The sequence below is a fragment of the Argopecten irradians genome, chromosome 16, assembly GCF_041381155.1.
Source record: "Argopecten irradians isolate NY chromosome 16, Ai_NY, whole genome shotgun sequence".
Classification (NCBI taxonomy): domain Eukaryota; kingdom Metazoa; phylum Mollusca; class Bivalvia; order Pectinida; family Pectinidae; genus Argopecten; species Argopecten irradians.
The window spans coordinates 33,973,475-33,992,905 of NC_091149.1; the positions used below are offsets into that span (position 1 = coordinate 33,973,475).

At 19.1% G+C, this 19,431-nt stretch overlaps 1 long non-coding RNA gene across 1 annotated transcript; it reads left to right on the top strand.

The window, feature by feature from the left end:
* Nucleotides 1–2,592: 2,592 nt before the first annotated feature.
* LOC138310840 (uncharacterized) lies at nucleotides 2,593–4,936 on the top strand. The gene is made up of 3 exons (XR_011206483.1): nucleotides 2,593–2,659; nucleotides 3,495–3,585; nucleotides 3,984–4,936. It is a non-coding gene; the product is annotated as an uncharacterized lncRNA (long non-coding RNA).
* The last annotated feature ends 14,495 nt before the right edge of the window (nucleotides 4,937–19,431 follow it).

A 19,431-nucleotide genomic window follows, 5' to 3' on the forward strand; every position in this document is an offset into this window, starting at 1 on the left:
TATTTACCAAAATGTGGTGCTTAATTTACCCTAAAGTCATCTTAATTTCTAAGAATAAGTAAAAAAAAAAATACTTTCTTCAAATTATATTCTACTATAATCTGTATGTTAACATTAAATGGGGTGATGCCAGATACATCTTTAACATTTATCACTTCAGATTAACATCTTCTCATTTGCTCGTTCGGTGAATCTATATCAAAAGTTTCTATTTTCCAGGACGTGGTGGAGGTGGTTTCCAGGATTATGGTCCTACAGAGGAAGTGATGGGTTAGGTCTTGATTTCTATGTCTTCTAATATTTTAGCTACATAAACTTTCATTTATTTTATTCTATTGACTATCTAAGTAATACATCAATAAAATCCTTAGTTGAAATATTAGCAGTTCTAGATTTTTGAGAATGTTTCTTTATGAGTCAAGCTACCATTAGGGACGGAGTCCAGTGATACTTTCTGTGAATGTACTTCGGTTTGATTTCTGTATGTTTAACTGTAAATGCTTTACTTACAGAAACTGTTCCCACGTTATCACCATGTTGCTCTGGTGAGGTTGACTTGGTGTGTAATAATAGTAATCTACACCCGAGACAGATCCCCTCCCAATACTTTCAAGAGTCTCCTTTGTACCTTGTGAACTCAAACCACAAGATCAGGCAAAAAAGTGGACGAGATAATTTGATCATTTCAGCGCGCCTATGTATCCTTTTACTCAGCCAGTTATCGCAATGGATAAACTGTATTTCATAGATAATCTATGGTCACTCTAAATAATGAAAACTTGAAACAATATATTGATTTTTGATTTTAATTTCAATGTTGTGATATATTTTATTTTCGTAGTTATAATGGAATGTACAAACTTGTGTTCCATTTACTGCCGTTCTTATCATAAGATTGCACGTTTGTCGTTACAGTTATAGTGTATCGACTCATGTAGTAGATATTATCGCTACATGTAACAGGTGAAGAGCACTATGTAACAGCATTGTGATTGGCTGTGTTGACTAAAATATAGAAGAGAAAAACGTGTGTGCACAGTAAAGCTTAGTTTATTAGCCGATGTGGTCTCATTTTCTCCGATATTCGGACGAATTTAAACAACTTCTTCACTGACCTTTGTTGGTGTCATGATAGACCGAACACGTGGAAGCAGAGAATTATGTTGTTCCTCGCACAACTTTGCGATGTTTCCGACAGGTGGATTTACAAACGTCGGCCGCTTTAGATATATTTCCATAGGACACCCCATGCCATCATTGTACATTTTCACTACCCTTTCGCGTACTTTTAGATCGGTTCGTGGCTTTGACATGTCGACATATGATCGGTTGAGGACTGCTTCTAATTTTGGCTGTGATCGGTTGAACCGCTTCTAATTTTGGCGCAATTTTAGCGAGAGATTAAAATAGTAACGTAACGTTACACATGTGCAAACACACATGTATCTTACCGGTAACTTATAATATGCACGCGTTGGCAGCTTGGCGATCGACAAATTTTTTGTACTTCCACACTATTTTTTATTCAGTATAAAGTTCAAAATTCAGAGTTAAATTGACATTTTAAATATACCTTACCATAATTATGAAACTGAACAGTTGTTTTAGCAGATACTTTCTTCTTGACCTTCATATTTATTCATTAACGGCAGTACCAGTATTATCATGTTTAAATCAATATTATGTGTTCTTCTACAGCTAGTATAACCTGATTGTGTGTTATCTCTTTCCATGTTTGATTTTTTTTTCAATCATCTTATTTATATATTTACAACAGCTATTTCAGGAAACTCTGTCAGTCAAGTTCGTCACATGTGCTAGGTGTACTACGGAAAAAAACACCCAACAGTCATGTATATTACAGCGCGAATTCTATATATCAGCGTTATTTATTTTTACAGCGTAATACTTCTATTTTACAAATATTAATTTTTCAGATGTTTATCTATGAACATTTGTAATTGTTTCGACGTACTTACAACGTCCGATTGCACAAATAGGTTGCATTGTGTAAACTTTATGTTATCTTTATATACACCACTTCAGCCAATCACAATGCGTGTTACATAGACACTTCACCTGTACCATGTATCGATGTACAGTGAGTTGATACACTAGTACTGTAATCTACTACATGTGTAAAGTAGAGTAGAGATACAATCAAAAAAGCTTCCTCAGTTCTTGTACTGTCTTATATTTTTCAACACATACTCTGTGCAATCTTTTATAAATCTACGTTAACCAGTAAAATAGTGAATTAAAAAATTGGAACAATTTATTCTTAATGCATATATTCTTAGAGGAATTGCTCCATACAAGCATGGTTAACATAAAAACGAAATCCAATCCCTATATTAATCACTTAGCATAATGACAATGATACACCAGTTACCCGGCTGAGGCTACCAGGTGTACAGGTGAAAACATACCCTGTTATTTTGAGTGACTACAATAACAACAAATTCAAGATTACAACGAAGTGATTTTTTGCTGTTCTCCAGATGTTTGTTTAATATAACTGTGTTTAACTGTGTGTCATTACTATTGATATTGCAAACAATCATCAAAATGTTAGTTTGATTCCCTAACCAATAAAAGTATGTATCAGTGAAACTCTCAGATGACATGAAGTCAAAATCATTTACAAAAAGATACAAAGGTGAGTGTGTTGTTACAGTAGATCACAAAGAATGTAAGATATGATAATGTAGCCGGAGATACTCTGGCCCTGACACCAGAGTTAGACATTAAGACAGATAGATGTCTGGTTTAGGGCCAGAGTGCAGTGCTATATCAAAAGTTGGAACTCGAGCCGACACCATATCGGGCCAGGTCATCTTCTATTCAGACTGACCTCAGAGAAGCCTCACTTACCTTGATCTTTTCAACAAATGAATAATTTGTTTACCCAAATATAGCAATCCGTCGAGATTAGAGGCGTTTTACGTACTATGAGAAAATGGCGACAATGAGGAGGAAGATTTTAAAGTTGCGTAAAGGAAACTACTGTATTGACATAATATAACGTGCATGCATGATAAAATGGATTGCTATGAATATATAAATTATTCATTTGTTGAAAAGACCAAGTTAAATGACGCTTCTCGGTGGGAATGTTTTGTAAGCAGTCTCAATCAGAGTTGACCTGGTCCAATACCAAATGATGTATCTTGGCCTAATGGAAATGGTGGTAGTTATTTTGTAAATGTTACAATATGATAAAAGCATGGCTCTGTATTGTATAATTTGAAATGCTATGTGTTTAAGAACATTGAACAAGTTAGATTGCTGAACAGGTTTCCATACTTCAAATTCAAAGCTACTTACTAGAGCATGGCCACTTTATTTTATTGCATTATTGAATATTCATCAACTCTTTGGATTATTTTTTCTTGACTTAAATTGTTGTTTTTGATGTCCATAATGTTTTTCTCAATTTTAGTATACAACATAAAGGTGTTCATTGAATTTCAATCCCAAGTTTTTGTTTTCAGTTTTTCATAGACCCAGCAAAGTTGTTACCACTTCAAAGATTTTTACCTCAGCCTAAAGGAGCCGGCAGAGGAGCAAGAGGAGGTGGAAGAGGTAAACACCTTAACAGAAACTCTCCTCAAACTCTATTATCAACCACCCATACTTCTCATCCTACTTTATACAGCAATCACCATGTTTGGACACCTGTGTGTGGTCCACAAATTGTTAGCAATAATCTTCATTGAAAATATAATATGTTTGTACTAAATTAGATACATGAATAATGTACATATATAATTAGTTAGACAAGGTAATATGCCCATAAACTGGATGTCCCTCTGCCTTCTGTAGATAATAGAGTTTGTATTCTCTCTGAATTACATCTCTACTGTCACCTGTGTCTGCCATATTCCGTCTTGTCATGCTTCAGTATATGGCGGTGAAGGTTGATGACATTTCCATTGATTTTACCTGGTAATGTAGTAACTGTGTCTGTTGTCTCTTTAAAGGTGGCCGAGGTGGCGGAAGAGGAGGCGGTGGAGGAGGCTTCCGAGGTAGAGGAGGAGGACGCGGAGGCGGAGGTTTCCGAGGAGGTGGCCGCGGAGGCAGTGGAGGAGGATTTAGAGGTGGTGGAGGTTTCAGAGGAGGACGTGGGGGTGGGGGCAGAGGAAGATACTAAACATTCTTTCGTTGTTGGGGTGGGGGTAGGGGTAAAAAGTAACACTTTATCAGAGGCATATACTAAAAATTTTATCATTGTGTTTGAAAGGAGTATCTCTGACTATTGGAAATTGACATTGTTTCTTTGAGAACCTGTTGTTTTTTTCAGACATAGGTAAAATGATTTTTTATAAAACTCATTCAGTTGTTTTGTATGTAAGGGAAAGGAATCGCCTAAGAAACATTAGAATATGAGATGTGTAGACCACAAAGTGTTCTCAGTATGAGTGTGACATGTACCTGTATAATCAATGTATAAATGATATTTCATATTGGAGAATTTGAACTTTATATAAATGCATAGTGACATGTCTTATAAGAAAAACTTTCCATCCTTTTCTGTTTAATTCTGGTGTTAAAATGATCTTACAGGTAATGCTATTTACCGTCTTTGGTATTATTAAAATGTTTTGGCTACTTATAAGTAGATCTGTTGATGGTTGTTCAAATTGAATATTTTTGAGCATGATATAGCTACACAATAGTATTTACTTAGAAGGCAGAGTATAAAATTTCAGACTACAGTCAAAATATAGTGATCAAGTTTTATACATGTATATATATATCGACCATGGCTTTGGAATCAAAGTAAATGTTTTTCAGCACTGTGACAATGTTTGAAGTTAAAATGTTGAAACCAGACTATTATTTTACATGTAGATTGAATAGGATGCTGTTGTATTGGCAGCATTTCAAATCTATGATGTCTTATATATTCAATTTTATTAAATCTGAAACCAAATTTTTCTGTTGCGTTTTCTGTTATTTATCATCAAACTTAGCAAGAGAATTTATTTTTGTTTTCTATCACCTTTTCAAGACAACTAAATTGGTCTTGAACCACAGAAAGTGTTTTGAACCATAGACTCAATATTGAGATTACCCAAGATGTGTTATTGGCAAATAAAATAGAGATGAAACCGTCACACCAGGAATATCGTTGAAGAGGAACCACAAAAACTAGATTACATCAATATCATAAATACAGGGTTTTTTGAGATACCAGAATGATATACAATTTTCTTAGGTTAAGTACCATTTACGCTCAAATTAGTCTATCTTCTGGTGATGTGACATCCCAAAAGATCAAATAAAAATATGACGTCACAATCATCAGAAAAAAAAAATTAATCGACAATAAATTGCACTTCACCAACATCGTTTTGGTATATTAAAATATCATGGCATGGTCTTCAGTTCTGTGATTGACACATGGGAAATGAACCTCATTGTTCAATGAGTCATGATCAGGAACCACAAGGGCAAGGTCACCAGTTTAATAACAAGGAGAGGCAAGATTTCATAAAGCTAGACACTGAACTGCTAAAACCTTGAAAGTTGTGCTTAGATCAGTGGAGTCCACACTGGAGTTATATTATGCTGATTCACAACAGCATAAGATTTATACACTGTATAATATGGACCATTGCTGTAGTCGGGTTATATCGACATTAGGTACTGTGCAGATCCTTACATTGTTCATATCAGTTTTGTTTATTACAATACACTAAAAGTAAAGGTCAACAATAAATACATGTACAAGTACTTATTGTGTAAATGCTGTAAATGTTTGAAAAAATTGACGGAAGAGTTTGGTGATTCATTGATTACAATGTATTGTAGAAATCCTCAAGGTCATTGATATGCTTGATGAAGTAAATGTGAAATGATATGGCATAGTCTTCTCCATCGTGCTTGTAGTATTAGATAACTAAATTAATACCTGCTTGATTTTCGTCAAACTTCATCGCTTTGAATATTCTACAAATATTTGTAATGAAGTTAACCCCCTTTTTTTTTCCAAAAATTACTTTACGGGATTACACTACACAATAGAACATGTTGCACAAAAAAACATGTTGTAATGCATTATGCACAAAAAAAGCATTTTTCTCTGGTAACTCTGAAAATCAGTACCAACAATAATAACCATATTCATATAATATACAATGTATCCTTCATGGCCTTGGCAAAAAGTAATGGAAAAAATCCAACTTATGCTAGCTTGTTTATATATTACAACAAAATGAATATTTGCTAAAATACTTTTATTGTCATGTTAAACACAAATCACAAATTATAAAAATGAAAATATAATATTTCTTTTTTAATTTCCAAAATATCAAATTCATAATAAATATCATCATAGATATGATGGGATGAATCACAACAGAAACTACTGTTGCAGTACCCGAATTTGGATACAGATCTCTCATTCCTGAATTTAAACTAAAACTTTCAATTTACAAAAGTAATAATGTAAATCAATACAAAGAGTATTCAGTATTAATATTTATACTTTAACTTTTTAACTGCCAAAAATTAAAAAAAAAAAATACCAATAAATTTTGAATTACATGTCGCCTCACAAACTTTTTTTTTCAAGTAAATAAAATTCAAAATACAAAATATGTAAGTTAGAATGCAAAAAAGATCATCATTGTTTCTTTTTAATTAATTTGCTATTGACAAAATTGCTGAGAGGAAAATTTCAATAAAATTTTTGTTCACATATTGACTCAATTTTTGGCTATACTCGAAATAAAAATTTCATAAAACAATTTCAATCCTTCTATTCTTTCAGACTAACTGCAAACTAAAAAACAGTTTCAGTCACACTATCAATTCAACAAACTCTATCCTAAAGCATTCCATCTATACAAGCTCAAAAAAAACCATGCATATATCACAGATACCATTTTTATAAACAACTACAATAACCATTAAATTACAATAAAAAACGACCTAACAATATCGAAAAATGAAAATACACAAATCATTTTTCTACCATATATACATTGTAGCACAAAAACAAAAATCTTTTATTTCTAATGTTAAACAAAAAAACGCTAACATAAAAAAAAAATTATTTTCAATTTAATTGCTTTTAAAAAAACATTCTGAAATTTACTGAAATTGACAATACATCAATAAGACAACCAAAATTTTTTTTTTACAAATATTGTGAACATGAAATAATCAAACAAAAAAAAATCACAAAAATGAATGGTACAGTACAATGTTTTACTCCATTTTTCGGAAAAAGACGTTCATAAACAACTCAAAATGGTTATGCTATTCATATTTTCTATCTACATTTCTTATAAAAGAATACAGGATTTTCAATCTCAAACAAAAAAAACAAAAAAATGTGAAACTGTAAACAACATGACAATACAAAAAACTGAAGGTCGAAACTTAAATGTCAATATCAAAATTTTTTACAAAACAAAACTTTTTGAATTTTGAACAAAAACTAAGTTGATGGATGTTTAAAAATCTCCCACAAAAAAATTGAAACTGAGGTCCAATAAAAAAAAAATTGTATGTCTCATTCAACGAACAGTACATGTTACAAAAAAAAAAGTCTAAGATCACTCTCTTCAATGGAAGTATCTTCTCTAAATGAAAAAATGTGGTGTATGTCTATCTCCTACTACAGTTCATGTTACAATGTCAGTCTGAGATCACTTTTCCAAAAATAAGCCTTTAACTGCTTCAGTTCATTTTTCATGAAAACACCGCTAAATGCAAAAAACTCAGATCAAAAAAAAAAAAAATTTTAAATTGAATATTGTCGGGATTTCAAAAAAAAAATTAAAAAAAAAAAAATTAATGAAAACAAAAAAAATCTCCACATAACGTATATACAAAAGTAATAGGAGTGAAATCCAGGAACACAAGAAACTTATTCTCATACCACAATCCGGGCTAACTGGAAAAAAAATGACCAAAAAAACTTAAAAAAAAATAAAAAAACATTTAAACAACAAAAAAACAAAAATTAAAATGACACTAAATACATTAATTTATGAGATAAGGGAGATAACTCCAAAGCTTTTTTTAAATAAAAAAAATAAAAATCAAAAATTTAGGTTATAGAACTTTCTAGAAAAAAATCATGTAAAAAAACAAATATGTTTGTAAACATGTTGATTTTAAGTAGAGATCTAGAAAATCCTATTTCCAAAAAAGTTATGTGTGTTTTACTTGTTTTTACTGTTTTTAGTTAATAAAATCTAGAAGTAGATGCTTTCTCCAATATTCAAAAAAATTACGGTTTAGCTATATAAACTCCACTCATCCAAAGCTAATCAAAAAACAAAAATGAGACCTTAAAAAAACATATCAAAATTTACAGCAAATCCATATAAGAATTCAAATTGGGAGAGCTTATTGTGACTAAATCTGTGGATACAATTAAACACTTTGTGTGGATATATTTTTTCATATTGCCTGGAACTTTAAAAATCATCGGTGGACAAAATTTCCTTGATGGATTTTTGTGATTATTAAAAATTTTGAAACCTGGAAGGATCAAGGATTATACCAGTTTATTTATTCGCATACAGAAAGTAACACTTTAAATCATCGTACTAGTCTTGTACCACCACCAATTACTTTAGATAAAAAAAAACCATCTCTGTATAAAAATTGTATATATAATTAAATTGTGTTTTGAATTTAAAAATTTCTTTTTTTAATTCGTTAATGTAACAGAATTGGGGGCTCGTTTTTCGAATTCAAAAAAATCTAACTTTGAAAAATTAATTAAAAATTTTCAAAATTTTTGTGTAAAAAAAAAAAACAAAAACCAACCCTAGAAAAATAAAAACTACAAAATTGCAGGTAGAACAAAAAAAAGCGCCAAACCCTGGAAGTTCATTTTGCAAGTTAGTAAGAAGGATTTACAAAACAAATTTAAACATTTTAAAAAAATCAAAACTAATTTGAGGAAAGCAAAATTAGGAATGTAAATTATAACATATTTTTTTGACAATGACAAATTTGACTTAGTGCATTAGATAAATAGATAAACAGTCAGCTCAAAATTCAAATTAACAAATGGAACTAAAAAAAAATGAAACTAAGAAATAAAATAACAAAAAAAATGGAAAAAAAAAAAAAAAAAAGAGTTAAGAAAAAAGAAATTGAAAGAGAATTAAAAAAAAAAGAAAAAAAAAAAATAAATAAAAACTAGAGAAAAAAAATTCAAGCAAAACAAACTTAGAATGAAAGAATTAGAGCTAGCCAACTCAAAAAAACAGTTAAGTAAAATTTTTTTTAGGGGTTTAAAAGGAAACAAAAGGTAAAAATGTCAAAAAAAAACATTAGGTTTTTTCCTCCTTTTCAAAAAGAAAGAATTGAAAAAAAATTTAACCAAAAAAAAAAAATAGCTGATTATATAAAAAAAAAAAACAAAATTAAACAATGCTAAAAGAAAACAAAAGTGTCTTTAAATAAAAATTTTTTAAGACACAAAATTTTTTTAAAATTTCAAATTACCAAGTTTCAAAAAGCAAAAAAAAGCTTATTTTAGTTCCTAAGGCTTAAAAGAAATAAAAAACTCGAAAAAAAAGAAAAAAAAACAAAATTTTTTAAAAAAAACAGAAAAAAAAAAAACTTAAATAAAAAAAAAAAAAACAAAAAAAAATTGATGAAAAAAAAATTGAGGCAATTTTTTGTTGAAAGAAGTTTAAACAACAAAAAACACAATTTCATTAAAAACTCATTTATCAAAAATTTCAAGATTTTTTGAAACACTTAGTTTTTTTACAATGGCTGATTAACCCCCTCATTTTTTTTTTATTTTCATTTTTGTTAAAAAACAGTTTTCAAAAAAAAAACAGTACCACAAACAATAAAAAAAGCCTAAACCTTTTTTAAAAAAAAAACGAAAACAAAAAATTAGGTGAAAAAAAAAAAAAAAAAAAATTCTAAAAAAAGAAAAACAAGGGCAGGTTTGGGGTCTCCTTTGGTCCTGTTTGTATTTAAAGAAATTATTTTTTAATTCTGAATTTTTTTTCTCTCCATTTTTTTAATAAACAAAAAAAAATTTTTTTTCATTTTCCTTCAAATTTATTTTTTTTCAAAGCCTATCAAATTTTTAAATTTTTGAAATTCTAAAAACTGTAAAATTACAGCTCAAAAGTTAATAAAAAAAAAACCAAAAAAAAAAATCTCCCTTCATTTTTTCTGAAGGTTTTGTAATTCACTTAAAAGTGATTTTTACCAAAAAAACCTGTCAAAAATTTTGCGAAATACTGGGGCTTTATCAAAAATCCAAAAAATATTAAATTATTTAGTGCCAAAAAAAATTTCTGAAATTTTTCATTTTGGTAGTAGTGCTTTTTGCTTTTAGAGTTAAAAAAACAAAAAAAAAATGTGCCTCTTTTTTTTATTTTTTCAATTTTTTTGGAACTTAACCTGTCACCATTTTTGTTAAACCGGAACTTCCAAAGAAATTTGTCGCTCAAAAAAATAAAAAATTTTTGGCTGGAAAAAAAAAAAAAAAAATTAAAAAAGTGTCCAAAATACAAAAAAAAACAATGAAAAAACTATTCAACAAATTTCAAAAAATTTTCCCTTCTTGTGCTGTAATTCGTTCAATGAGTAAAAGGTTTCTGAAAAACCAGTAGTTGAAAATCATTAAAAAAAAATTTAAAAAACATTTTTTTTTTCTTGGCAAAAATATAAAAAAAAAAAAAAAGTGTAATTTTTGAGCAATCCTTTAACTTTAAAAAAAAAAACAAGAAAAAAAAAAACAAATTTTCTAAAAAACATGACAAAAATCATTTTGTCTAAAAGCCCTTACAAAAAACAAAAAAAAGACCATGAAAAATAAAAATACAAAAGGTAAAAAAAACTTAAAAAGGAAAAAAAAGAAAGTCCCGGTCAACAAAACAAAAAGTCAGGTTTTGATGCGCAAAAAAAATAAAACCCGAAAAGAAAAAAAAGGTTGTCAAAAAAATAAAAAACTAAAAACCGAAAAAAAAGGCAAATAAAAAGTTTGTCTCAATGTAAACTATGGCTCTTTTTTCTAAAAAAAACCAACTTATTAAACAATCTTAAATCATTTTTTCTTTTGGCCCAAAAAAAAAAAAAAAATTTTAAAAGGTCTTTTCATTTTTTGTCAATAAAAAAACCTAATCAAAAAAAAATCCCTATTGCACCTTTGCACCCCATTCCAAGCAAAAGGAACCATTTAAAAAGTCATATAAAATTAAATTTTCTACCCAAAAAAAAAATCTGGAAAAAATCAAAACTATTAACAAAAAAAAAAAAAAACAAAAAAAAAGCCATTCCACTAAAAAAAAAAACACAATTAAAGGCCCCTAACAAAAAAAAGTCAAGGCTTTGGTTAAATTCTTTACAACAAATCTTCCAAAAGCTGTAAAAACCAAAAAATAAAAAAAAAAAAAAAAAAAAAAAAAAAAAAAAAAAAAAAAAAAAAAAAAAAAAAAAAAAAAAACAAAAAAAAAAAAAAAAAAAAAAAAAAAAAAAAAAAAAAAAAAAAAAAAAAAAAAAAAAAAAAAAAAAAAAAAAAAAAAAAAAAAAAAAAAAAAAAAAAAAAAAAAAAAAAAAAAAAAAAAAAAAAAAAAAAAAAAAAAAAAAAAAAAAAAAAAAAAAAAAAAAAAAAAAAAAAAAAAAAAAAAAAAAAAAAAAAAAAAAAAAAAAAAAAAAAAAAAAAAAAAAAAAAAAAAAAAAAAAAAAAAAAAAAAAAAAAAAAAAAAAAAAAAAAAAAAAAAAAAAAAAAAAAAAAAAAAAAAAAAAAAAATAAAAAAAAAAAAAAAAAAAAAAAAAAAAAAAAAAAAAAAAAAAAAAAAAAAAAAAAAAAAAAAAAAAAAAAAAAAAAAAAAAAAAAAAAAAAAAAAAAAAAAAAAAAAAAAAAAAAAAAAAAAAAAAAAAAAAAAAAAAAAAAAAAAAAAAAAAAAAAAAAAAAAAAAAAAAAAAAAAAAAAAAAAAAAAAAAAAAAAAAAAAAAAAAAAAAAAAAAAAAAAAAAAAAAAAAAAAAAAAAAAAAAAAAAAAAAAAAAAAAAAAAAAAAAAAAAAAAAAAAAAAAAAAAAAAAAAAAAAAAAAAAAAAAAAAAAAAAAAAAAAAAAAAAAAAAAAAAAAAAAAAAAAAAAAAAAAAAAAAAAAAAAAAAAAAAAAAAAAAAAAAAAAAAAAAAAAAAAAAAAAAAAAAAAAAAAAAAAAAAAAAAAAAAAAAAAAAAAAAAAAAAAAAAAAAAAAAAAAAAAAAAAAAAAAAAAAAAAAAAAAAAAAAAAAAAAAAAAAAAAAAAAAAAAAAAAAAAAAAAAAAAAAAAAAAAAAAAAAAAAAAAAAAAAAAAAAAAAAAAAAAAAAAAAAAAAAAAAAAAAAAAAAAAAAAAAAAAAAAAAAAAAAAAAAAAAAAAAAAAAAAAAAAAAAAAAAAAAAAAAAAAAAAAAAAAAAAAAAAAAAAAAAAAAAAAAAAAAAAAAAAAAAAAAAAAAAAAAAAAAAAAAAAAAAAAAAAAAAAAAAAAAAAAAAAAAAAAAAAAAAAAAAAAAAAAAAAAAAAAAAAAAAAAAAAAAAAAAAAAAAAAAAAAAAAAAAAAAAAAAAAAAAAAAAAAAAAAAAAAAAAAAAAAAAAAAAAAAAAAAAAAAAAAAAAAAAAAAAAAAAAAAAAAAAAAAAAAAAAAAAAAAAAAAAAAAAAAAAAAAAAAAAAAAAAAAAAAAAAAAAAAAAAAAAAAAAAAAAAAAAAAAAAAAAAAAAAAAAAAAAAAAAAAAAAAAAAAAAAAAAAAAAAAAAAAAAAAAAAAAAAAAAAAAAAAAAAAAAAAAAAAAAAAAAAAAAAAAAAAAAAAAAAAAAAAAAAAAAAAAAAAAAAAAAAAAAAAAAAAAAAAAAAAAAAAAAAAAAAAAAAAAAAAAAAAAAAAAAAAAAAAAAAAAAAAAAAAAAAAAAAAAAAAAAAAAAAAAAAAAAAAAAAAAAAAAAAAAAAAAAAAAAAAAAAAAAAAAAAAAAAAAAAAAAAAAAAAAAAAAAAAAAAAAAAAAAAAAAAAAAAAAAAAAAAAAAAAAAAAAAAAAAAAAAAAAAAAAAAAAAAAAAAAAAAAAAAAAAAAAAAAAAAAAAAAAAAAAAAAAAAAAAAAAAAAAAAAAAAAAAAAAAAAAAAAAAAAAAAAAAAAAAAAAAAAAAAAAAAAAAAAAAAAAAAAAAAAAAAAAAAAAAAAAAAAAAAAAAAAAAAAAAAAAAAAAAAAAAAAAAAAAAAAAAAAAAAAAAAAAAAAAAAAAAAAAAAAAAAAAAAAAAAAAAAAAAAAAAAAAAAAAAAAAAAAAAAAAAAAAAAAAAAAAAAAAAAAAAAAAAAAAAAAAAAAAAAAAAAAAAAAAAAAAAAAAAAAAAAAAAAAAAAAAAAAAAAAAAAAAAAAAAAAAAAAAAAAAAAAAAAAAAAAAAAAAAAAAAAAAAAAAAAAAAAAAAAAAAAAAAAAAAAAAAAAAAAAAAAAAAAAAAAAAAAAAAAAAAAAAAAAAAAAAAAAAAAAAAAAAAAAAAAAAAAAAAAAAAAAAAAAAAAAAAAAAAAAAAAAAAAAAAAAAAAAAAAAAAAAAAAAAAAAAAAAAAAAAAAAAAAAAAAAAAAAAAAAAAAAAAAAAAAAAAAAAAAAAAAAAAAAAAAAAAAAAAAAAAAAAAAAAAAAAAAAAAAAAAAAAAAAAAAAAAAAAAAAAAAAAAAAAAAAAAAAAAAAAAAAAAAAAAAAAAAAAAAAAAAAAAAAAAAAAAAAAAAAAAAAAAAAAAAAAAAAAAAAAAAAAAAAAAAAAAAAAAAAAAAAAAAAAAAAAAAAAAAAAAAAAAAAAAAAAAAAAAAAAAAAAAAAAAAAAAAAAAAAAAAAAAAAAAAAAAAAAAAAAAAAAAAAAAAAAAAAAAAAAAAAAAAAAAAAAAAAAAAAAAAAAAAAAAAAAAAAAAAAAAAAAAAAAAAAAAAAAAAAAAAAAAAAAAAAAAAAAAAAAAAAAAAAAAAAAAAAAAAAAAAAAAAAAAAAAAAAAAAAAAAAAAAAAAAAAAAAAAAAAAAAAAAAAAAAAAAAAAAAAAAAAAAAAAAAAAAAAAAAAAAAAAAAAAAAAAAAAAAAAAAAAAAAAAAAAAAAAAAAAAAAAAAAAAAAAAAAAAAAAAAAAAAAAAAAAAAAAAAAAAAAAAAAAAAAAAAAAAAAAAAAAAAAAAAAAAAAAAAAAAAAAAAAAAAAAAAAAAAAAAAAAAAAAAAAAAAAAAAAAAAAAAAAAAAAAAAAAAAAAAAAAAAAAAAAAAAAAAAAAAAAAAAAAAAAAAAAAAAAAAAAAAAAAAAAAAAAAAAAAAAAAAAAAAAAAAAAAAAAAAAAAAAAAAAAAAAAAAAAAAAAAAAAAAAAAAAAAAAAAAAAAAAAAAAAAAAAAAAAAAAAAAAAAAAAAAAAAAAAAAAAAAAAAAAAAAAAAAAAAAAAAAAAAAAAAAAAAAAAAAAAAAAAAAAAAAAAAAAAAAAAAAAAAAAAAAAAAAAAAAAAAAAAAAAAAAAAAAAAAAAAAAAAAAAAAAAAAAAAAAAAAAAAAAAAAAAAAAAAAAAAAAAAAAAAAAAAAAAAAAAAAAAAAAAAAAAAAAAAAAAAAAAAAAAAAAAAAAAAAAAAAAAAAAAAAAAAAAAAAAAAAAAAAAAAAAAAAAAAAAAAAAAAAAAAAAAAAAAAAAAAAAAAAAAAAAAAAAAAAAAAAAAAAAAAAAAAAAAAAAAAAAAAAAAAAAAAAAAAAAAAAAAAAAAAAAAAAAAAAAAAAAAAAAAAAAAAAAAAAAAAAAAAAAAAAAAAAAAAAAAAAAAAAAAAAAAAAAAAAAAAAAAAAAAAAAAAAAAAAAAAAAAAAAAAAAAAAAAAAAAAAAAAAAAAAAAAAAAAAAAAAAAAAAAAAAAAAAAAAAAAAAAAAAAAAAAAAAAAAAAAAAAAAAAAACAAAAAAAAAAAAAAAAAAAAAACAAAAAAAAAAAAAAAAAAAAAAAAAAAAAAAAAAAAAAAAAAAAAAAAAAAAAAAAAAAAAAAAAAAAAAAAAAAAAAAAAAAAAAAAAAAAAAAAAAAAAAAAAAAAAAAAAAAAAAAAAAAAAAAAAAAAAAAAAAAAAAAAAAAAAAAAAAAAAAAAAAAAAAAAAAAAAAAAAAAAAAAAAAAAAAAAAAAAAAAAAAAAAAAAAAAAAAAAAAAAAAAAAAGAAAAAAAAAAAAAAAAAAAAAAAAAAAAAAAAAAAAAAAAAAAAAAAAAAAAAAAAAAAAAAAAAAAAAAAAAAAAAAAAAAAAAAAAAAAAAAAAAAAAAAAAAAAAAAAAAAAAAAAAAAAAAAAAAAAAAAAAAAAAAAAAAAAAAAAAAAAAAAAAAAAAAAAAAAAAAAAAAAAAAAAAAAAAAAAAAAAAAAAAAAAAAAAAAAAAAAAAAAAAAAAAAAAAAAAAAAAAAAAAAAAAAAAAAAAAAAAAAAAAAAAAAAAAAAAAAAAAAAAAAAAAAAAAAAAAAAAAAAAAAAAAAAAAAAAAAAAAAAAAAAAAAAAAAAAAAAAAAAAAAAAAAAAAAAAAAAAAAAAAAAAAAAAAAAAAAAAAAAAAAAAAAAAAAAAAAAAAAAAAAAAAAAAAAAAAAAAAAAAAAAAAAAAAAAAAAAAAAAAAAAAAAAAAAAAAAAAAAAAAAAAAAAAAAAAAAAAAAAAAAAAAAAAAAAAAAAAAAAAAAAAAAAAAAAAAAAAAAAAAAAAAAAAAAAAAAAAAAAAAAAAAAAAAAAAAAAAAAAAAAAAAAAAAAAAAAAAAAAAAAAAAAAAAAAAAAAAAAAAAAAAAAAAAAAAAAAAAAAAAAAAAAAAAAAAAAAAAAAAAAAAAAAAAAAAAAAAAAAAAAAAAAAAAAAAAAAAAAAAAAAAAAAAAAAAAAAAAAAAAAAAAAAAAAAAAAAAAAAAAAAAAAAAAAAAAAAAAAAAAAAAAAAAAAAAAAAAAAAAAAAAAAAAAAAAAAAAAAAAAAAAAAAAAAAAAAAAAAAAAAAAAAAAAAAAAAAAAAAAAAAAAAAAAAAAAAAAAAAAAAAAAAAAAAAAAAAAAAAAAAAAAAAAAAAAAAAAACAAAAAAAAAAAAAAAAAAGTAAAAAAAAAAAAAAAAAAAAAAAAAAAAAAAAAAAAAAAAAAAAAAAAAAAAAAAAAAAAAAAAAAAAAAAAAAAAAAAAAAAAAAAAAAAAAAAAAAAAAAAAAAAAAAAAAAAAAAAAAAAAAAAAAAAAAAAAAAAAAAAAAAAAAAAAAAAAAAAAAAAAAAAAAAAAAAAAAAAAAAAAAAAAAAAAAAAAAAAAAAAAAAAAAAAAAAAACAAAAAAAAAAAAAAAAAAAAAAAAAAAAAAAAAAAAAAAAAAAAAAAAAAAAAAAAAAAAAAAAAAAAAAAAAACAAAAAAAAAAAAAAAAAAAAAAAAAAAAAAAAAAAAAAAAAAAAAAAAAAAAAAAAAAAAAAAAAAAAAAAAAAAAAAAAAAAAAAAAAAAAAAAAAAAAAAAAAAAAAAAAAAAAAAAAAAAAAAAAAAAAAAAAAAAAAAAAAAAAAAAAAAAAAAAAAAAAAAAAACAAAAAAAAAAAAAAAAAAAAAAAAAAAAAAAAAAAAAAAAAAAAAAAAAAAAAAAAAAAAAAAAAAAAAAAAAAAAAAAAAAAAAAAAAAAAAAAAAAAAAAAAAAAAAAAAAAAAAAAAAAAAAAAACAAAAAAAAAAAAAAAAAAAAAAAAAAAAAAAAAAAAAAAAAAAAAAAAAAAAAAAAAAAAAAAAAAAAAAAAAAAAAAAAAAAAAAAAAAAAAAAAAAAAAAAAAAAAAAAAAAAAAAAAAAAAAAAAAAAAAAAAAAAAAAAAAAAAAAAAAAAAAAAAAAAAAAAAAAAAAAAAAAAAAAAAAAAAAAAAAAAAAAAAAAAAAAAAAAAAAAAAAAAAAAAAAAAAAAAAAAAAAAAAAAAAAAAAAAAAAAAAAAAAAAAAAAAAAAAAAAAAAAAAAAAAAAAAAAAAAAAAAAAAAAAAAAAAAAAAAAAAAAAAAAAAAAAAAAAAAAAAAAAAAAAAAAAAAAAAAAAAAAAAAAAAAAAAAAAAAAAAAAAAAAAAAAAAAAAAAAAAAAAAAAAAAAAAAAAAAAAAAAAAAAAAAAAAAAAAAAAAAAAAAAAAAAAAAAAAAAAAAAAAAAAAAAAAAAAAAAAAAAAAAAAAAAAAAAAAAAAAAAAAAAAAAAAAAAAAAAAAAAAAAAAAAAAAAAAAAAAAAAAAAAAAAAAAAAAAAAAAAAAAAAAAAAAAAAAAAAAAAAAAAAAAAAAAAAAAAAAAAAAAAAAAAAAAAAAAAAAAAAAAAAAAAAAAAAAAAAAAAAAAAAAAAAAAAAAAAAAAAAAAAAAAAAAAAAAAAAAAAAAAAAAAAAAAAAAAAAAAAAAAAAAAAAAAAAAAAAAAAAAAAAAAAAAAAAAAAAAAAAAAAAAAAAAAAAAAAAAAAAAAAAAAAAAAAAAAAAAAAAAAAAAAAAAAAAAAAAAAAAAAAAAAAAAAAAAAAAAAAAAAAAAAAAAAAAAAAAAAAAAAAAAAAAAAAAAAAAAAAAAAAAAAAAAAAAAAAAAAAAAAAAAAAAAAAAAAAAAAAAAAAAAAAAAAAAAAAAAAAAAAAAAAAAAAAAAAAAAAAAAAAAAAAAAAAAAAAAACAAAAAAAAAAAAAAAAAAAAAAAAAAAAAAAAAAAAAAAAAAAAAAAAAAAAAAAAAAAAAAAAAAACAAAAAAAAAAAAAAAAAAAAAAAAAAAAAAAAAAAAAAAAAAAAAAAAAAAAAAAAAAAAAAAAAAAAAAAAAAAAAAAAAAAAAAAAAAAAAAAAAAAAAAAAAAAAAAAAAAAAAAAAAAAAAAAAAAAAAAAAAAAAAAAAAAAAAAAAAAAAAAAAAAAAAAAAAAAAAAAAAAAAAAAAAAAAAAAAAAAAAAAAAAAAAAAAAAAAAAAAAAAAAAAAAAAAAAAAAAAAAAAAAAAAAAAAAAAAAAAAAAAAAAAAAAAAAAAAAAAAAAAAAAAAAAAAAAAAAAAAAAAAAAAAAAAAAAAAAAAAAAAAAAAAAAAAAAAAAAAAAAAAAAAAAAAAAAAAAAAAAAAAAAAAAAAAAAAAAAAAAAAAAAAAAAAAAAAAAAAAAAAAAAAAAATAAAAAAAAAAAAAAAAAAAAAAAAAAAAAAAAAAAAAAAAAAAAAAAAAAAAAAAAAAAAAAAAAAAAAAAAAAAAAAAAAAAAAAAAAAAAAAAAAAAAAAAAAAAAAAAAAAAAAAAAAAAAAAAAAAAAAAAAAAAAAAAAAAAAAAAAAAAAAAAAAAAAAAAAAAAAAAAAAAAAAAAAAAAAAAAAAAAAAAAAAAAAAAAAAAAACAACATAGTGGTTTACATAATTGCTCTTTGCCGTCTTTCAAAAGCTTTGCATGAATTAAGTCGGGATCAATTGCTGTAGACACGTCAAGAACACTTATGGCGTCATTAACATCGTGGGGAGTTATAGTAAATATATCTAAATAAGGTGGATGGAATACATTGTGTGTAGGTAATGTAGCATGTGAAGTGTTAAATGAACACTGTTCTGCGAAATAGGTGTTTAGTGCGTCTGCTTTACCTTTATCATCATTAATTACTGTATTGTTACATATTAAAGGGGGTATAAAAACAGATTTTTTTGAGAAGCGAGTAAACGTGTTTGCTAATTTCCGCCATTGTCGAATGCATGGTTTGGTAAGTTTAAGTTATTTGACAGTTTAGTTTTGTATTCTGCCTTTGCTTTTCTTATCGCATCAACACATGAATTACGTAACTTTTTTAATTTATTCCAATGCATTTGACTTTGAGTATCCGAGTCTTGTTGATAGGAATTAATTAACACCCAACACAAGCCAACAATGCCGGTAATCGTTATCAGTCATACTGAAGGTTTTATTTCTTTTCATCTTCTGGCATTAATTTGATGACATACATTTACGAATCAAGTCAAAGTAGAAATCAAAGATATAAATATATTTGAAATATATAATAATTTACGAATTAAAAGATGATATCATATAACAAGTCAATTTCTCACAGGATCAGAATTAGTAAATGTCACACTCTTTAATCGTTTCCGGGGTACACTGGACGTAATGCTTTAAAAACAAATGTATTTAACTATTTTATTTCTATTAAACATAACATATTGTCGTTCCCGATAATGATAATAAACTGTTTGTTAAGAATGATTTTATGCATCAGTGAACAACAAATATCTAACAATTAGAAAATGACATTTACAATTTAGTAGACCTTTTACTGGTCTATCATGGTAATGATAAAATTGACAATAATTTCTAACTTCCCCACCAAGTTGAAGACCACACGAAGATTAGAACTAGACTGGGCGTTCAAAGTGACCATTAAGGAACAAAAGTTTCTTTATAAGGCCAAGGACATGTAAACAGAGTTATGAATACATAATGTTGGTATTAAAAAACGTTTTTTTTTAGATTTAACTATCCACTTAATATCAATTATACATAATTAGCCTGTCATATAGTG